Source organism: Felis catus, chromosome B3 (genome assembly GCF_018350175.1).
Source record: "Felis catus isolate Fca126 chromosome B3, F.catus_Fca126_mat1.0, whole genome shotgun sequence".
NCBI classification, from domain to species: Eukaryota; Metazoa; Chordata; class Mammalia; order Carnivora; family Felidae; genus Felis; species Felis catus.
Window position 1 is genome coordinate 19,837,319 of NC_058373.1, and position 5,488 is coordinate 19,842,806.

At 33.8% G+C, this 5,488-nt stretch overlaps 1 pseudogene; it reads right to left on the reverse strand.

Annotated features, from left to right (window-relative positions):
- Positions 1-2,451: 2,451 nt before the first annotated feature.
- Positions 2,452-3,212, reverse strand: LOC101084201 (annotated as a pseudogene).
- Positions 3,213-5,488: the final 2,276 nt, after the last annotated feature.

Genomic DNA, 5,488 nt, shown 5'->3' on the forward strand with positions numbered 1-5,488 from the left:
TGCATTGTCTTATTAACACAACCACTCCGTGGGAAAATATTAGTATAATCTCTGCTTTATAGATGTGGAAATTAAGGCACGGGGAGGTTACAAGGCCATATTAGCCTGGTTTCAAGTCCAGCAAATGTGATTCCAGAATACAAGCTGAACTTTCTTTTTTTTAAATATGACTATATTTTTAGGGCAGTTTTAGGTTCACAGAAATTTTGAGAAAAAGGTACAGAGTTGCTGTTTAACTCTTGCCTCACACCTGTACAGCTTTCCCCACTATCACTGTATCACAATGGTACATTTATTGCAATTAATGAACCTAAATTGACACATCATTATCATCCAAAGTCCACAATAGGGTTTACTCTTGGTGGTCCGCATTCTATGGGTTTGGACAAATGTATAATATGTATTCACCATTAAAGAATCATACAGAGTTATTTTCATTGTCGTAAATTTCCTTTGTGGTCTGCCTATTCATCCCTCCCAATGCCTTCAACCCCTGGAAACCACTGAACTTTTTAATGTCTCCATAGTTTTGCCTCTTCCAGAATGTCATATAGTTGAAGTCGTATAGTATGTAGCATTTTCAAATTGGCTTTGTTCACTTAGCAACATGCTTTTAGGTTTCTTCTATCCTTTCATGGCTTGATAGCTCTTTTTCTTTTTAGTGCTAAATAACATTTTATTGTCTGGATGAACCACAATATCTTTATCCATTCACCTCTTGAAGGACATCTTGATTGTTTTCAAGTTTTACCAATTATGAATAAAGCTCCTACAGACATCTGTGTGCATGTGTTTGTATAGACTTACGTTTTCAGTTCACTAGGGTAAATTAATACCAATGAGTACAATTGCTGGATAATGTGGCAAGAATATGTTTACTTTGGTAAGAAACCACCAAACTGCCTTCCAAAGTGGCTATACCATTTTGCATTCCCACCAGCAACGAATGAGAGTTCTTGTTGCTCCACATCTTCACCAGCATTTGGTGTTGTCAATGTTTTGAATTTTGGCCATCTAGTATGTGTGTAGCAGTATTTCATTGTTGTTTTAATTTGCATTTCCCTGATGATATATGATGTGGAGCACATTTTCATGTGCTTATTTACCATTTGTATATCTTCTTTGGTGAGATGTCTGGTAGGGTCTTTGGCCCAGTTTTTAATTGAGTTGTTTGTTTTCTTATTCTTGAGTTTGAAGAGTTCTTTGTATATCATGGATAACAGTCCTTTTTCAGATGGTCTTTGTATATATTTTCTCCCAGTATATGGCTTGTCTTCTCATTCTGTTGAAATTATTTTTCACAATACAGATATTTTAATTTTCATTAAGTCCAGCTCATCAATTGTTTCTTTCATGGATTGCATCTTTGGTGTTGTATCTAAAAAGACATCACCATACCCAAGGTCATCTAGATTTTCTCCTAAGCTATATTCTAGAAATTTTATAGTTTTAAATTTTACATTTAGGTCTATGATTCATTTTGAGTTGATTTTTGTGAGGTTATAAAGTATGTGTCTAAATTTATTACTCTGCATGTGGGTGTACAGTTGTTCCAGTGCCATTTGTTGAAAAGGCTGTCTTTGCTCCATTGTATTGCTTTTGTTCCTTTGTCAAAGATAAGTTGACTATAGTTATGTGGGTATATATCTGGGCTCTCTATTCTGTTATTTTGATCTAGTTGTCTGTTATTTTGCTAATACCACACTGTCTTGGTTACTGTAGCTTTATATTAACTTTTAAGTCAGGTAGTGTCAGTCCCTCAACTTTGTTCTTCTCCTTATATATTGTGTCGATTATTCTGGGTCCTTTGCCTCTCCCTATAAACCTTAGAGTCAGTTTGTCAATGTCCACAAAATAACTTTCCAGGATTTTGGTTGGAATTTCAGTGAATCTAGAGATGAAGTTGGGAAGAACTAAATCTTGACAATATTGAGTCTTCTTGTCCATGAACATGGAATACTTCTCCATTATTTAGTTGTTATTTAATTTAATTCATCACAGTGTTTTATTTTTCCTTATATTTTGTACATATTTTGTTATATTTATACCTGAGTACTTCATTTGGGGGAGTGCTAAGGGATATAAATGGTACTGTGTTTTTAATTTCAAATTCCACTTGTTCATTGCTGGTATATAGGAAAGTGATTGACTTTTATATGTTCTAAGACTTATGGGAGAATAAACTAGTACCATCCACAGACAGAAAATGAAATCTGCAAAATTGGAATTATGAATGTTCAAATCAGCCCAGACAAGAATATAAGTTCAAACCACCAATAGATGAATGAAATACCATATGGTCCAAGATATATCCTTAAAGTTTTGACACAACCCTCAGTCTGAATTGTGAGGACTGATCTTCAGTTCAGTCCAGCCAGCAGAAATTGACTGTGCAATTTTCTGTTGTATTTATTATACAGACTGTGTATATTCTAGAAGGTTCCTTTAGTGCTACACTATTGTACTTTCTGTCCCAGCAATTAGAGGGCATGCAAATTCCACAAAGTCATCAATAAGAACAGGCCATGCTCTTTCTTTGTGATAATTAGACATGTTATATGCAATCATTGTACTGAAATCTAAAAGAAGATTCCAAGTATTTTTTGGTATTGATCATTTATCATGTTCCAATAAAAATTTATTCCATAAGTCTAAGAATGTATATCTCCCTTAAACACTAAATTCCAGCAGGCAATTGCCATTTCTAGATCTAATCCTTTTTGTGTTGGATTCTTTGCAAAATTAAAAGTAAGCTTGTAAAAGTCCTTAAATCATCCTGGTTCTTTCAATTCTTGTTCCATTTTGGGTATCTGGGCATTTAGTTTTTCTATGTCATATCATTCATGAACTCCTGTTTGGAAAACTTGCACTGTGTTGCTGCTCTGAACTTTCACACAATAATCAATGCACTGATGCTGGCTGGATCAAGTACGAGGTCATCACACATGTTCTGTATACCATCTATTCCAATTTTATTTTCATCTTGAGGATCTTTGTATCTATTGTATAGCTGTTCTAACTTCTTCCTGTCCAATGATCCTTTTATGCTCTCACATATATAAAGTTCAAGATTTTGGATAAAAAAAGTCTGTTGCAATATCTAACCTCCAGTCATTTTGAAACAGACAACTTACTACTGTTTTTTCACTTGAGTGTGTGAAGCTAATAAAGTGATGAATTTTATCCTTCTGTGATGATTTCAACTTGCTCATGTTGGTGTTCTCTAGGCCTCTCCCCTCCTCCTTTGGCTCTGCAGTGAATCAGCTCCTGGATTTTTTTGTTGATTCTTTGAGATTTTTGACATAGATGATCATGTCATCTGTGAACAAAGATAGTTTTGTTTCTCCCTTCCCAATTTGTATACCTTTATTTTCTTTTCTTGCCTTATTGCATTATTTTAACTTCTAGTACAATGTTGAAAAGGAGTGGTGAGAGGGGATATCCTTGTCTTGTTTCTGATCCTAGTAGGAAACTTTTGAGTTTCTCACAAATATGATATTAGCTATAATGGTTTTTGTAGATATTTTTTACTAAGTAGAGGAAGTTCCCCTCTATTCCTAGTTTACTGAGGGTTTTTTTAATGAATGAGTGTCAGATTTTGTCAAATGCTCTCTCTGCACCTATTGTTATAATCATGTGATTTTTTTTCTTTTTAGTTTGTTGATGTGGTGGATTACATTGATTGATTTTCAAATTTTGAAGTAGCTTTCCAATACTTGGAATAAATCTCACTTGATCATGGTATATAATTTTTAAAATACACTGTTGAATTCAATTTGTGAATATTTTATTGAGGAATTTTGCATCTATGTTCATGAGAGATATTCATCTGTAGTATTATTTTCTTGTAATATGTTTGTCTGGTTTTGGTATTAGGGTAACACCAGCCTCTTATAATAAGTTAGGAAGTATTTATTCTGCTTGTATTCTCTGAAAAAGATTGTAGGGAATTGATATCATTTCTTCCTTAAATGTTTGGTAGAATTCACCAGTGAACCTATCTGTTTCCAACAGAACCTATCTGTTATTAATTCCATTTATTTAATAGATAGAGGCCTATTTGGACTACCTATTTCTTCTTGAGTGAGTTTTGGTAAATTGTGTCTTTCAAGGATTGGTCCATTTCATCTAGGTTATCAAATTTGTGAGTATAGAGTGGTTCATAAGTGAGTATAGAGTGTTTCTTTTATTATTCTTCTAATGTCTATAGGCTCTGCAGTAATGCCCCTTCTTTCATTTCTGGTATTAGTAATTTGTATCTTCTCTTTTAGATAAAAGAGAGTTGGCCTGACTAGAAGCTTACTAATTTTATTAATCTTTTCAAATAACCAGCTTTCGGTTTTGTTGATTTTTTTTCTATTGATTTCCTGTTTTCAATTTTGTTGATTTCTGTTCAAATCATTATTATTTTCTTTTCTTTTCTTTTCTTTTCTTTTCTTTTCTTTTCTTTTCTTTTCTTTTCTTTGATGTTTATTTATTTTTGGGAGACAGATACAGAAGACAAGAGGGGGAAGAGCAGAGAGAGAGGGAGACATAGAATCCAAAGCAGGCTCCAGGCTCTGAGCTGTCAGCACAGAGCCTGATGTGGGACTCAAACCCATGAACTGTGAGATCATGACCTGAGCCCAAGTGAGATGCTTAACCAACTGAGCCACCCAGGCTCCCTACTGTCTTTTCTTATGGCTACTTTGCATTTAATTTGCTCTTCTTTTTCTAGTATCCTAAGATGAAAGCTTAGATTATTGATTTTAGATCTTTCTTCTCTTCCAATATATGCATTCAATGCTATAAATTTCCTTCTAAGCACTGCTTTCACTGCATCCCACAAATTTTTAAAGTTATGTTTTCATTTGCATTTAGCTTAAACTATTTAAAATTTCTTTTTCTTTGGCCCATGTGTTATTTTGAAGCGTGTTATTTGATCTACATATATTTCAGAATTTTCCAGTTACTTTCTGTTATTGATTTCTAGTTTAATTCCACTGTGGTGTGAGGTCAGATGTTGTGATTTCAGTTCTTTCAAATTTGTTAAGGTGTGTATTATGGCCCAGAATGTGGTTTGTCTTGGTGAATGTTCCATTTGAAGTTGGGAAGAAGGTGCATTTCTGTTGTTACATGGAATAGTCTACAGATGTTGATTATATCCAATTGATTATAGGTGTTGTTGAGTTCAGCTGTGTCTTTACTGATTTGCTGTATGATGGATCTGTTCATTTATGAGAGATAAGTATTGAAGTTTCCCACTATGAACATGGATTCAACTATTTCTTGTTGCAGTTCTATTAGTTGTTACCTCACATAGTTTGACCCTCTGTTGTTAGCTACGTACATGTTAAGGATTACTATGTCTTTTTGGAGATCTGACCCCTTAATTATTATTTATCCCTGATAACTTTCCTCGATTTGAAATCTGCTGTGTCTGAAACTAATGTAAGTACTCCCACTTTCTTTTGATTAGTGTTAGTATAGTATTTTTTCTCTATCCATT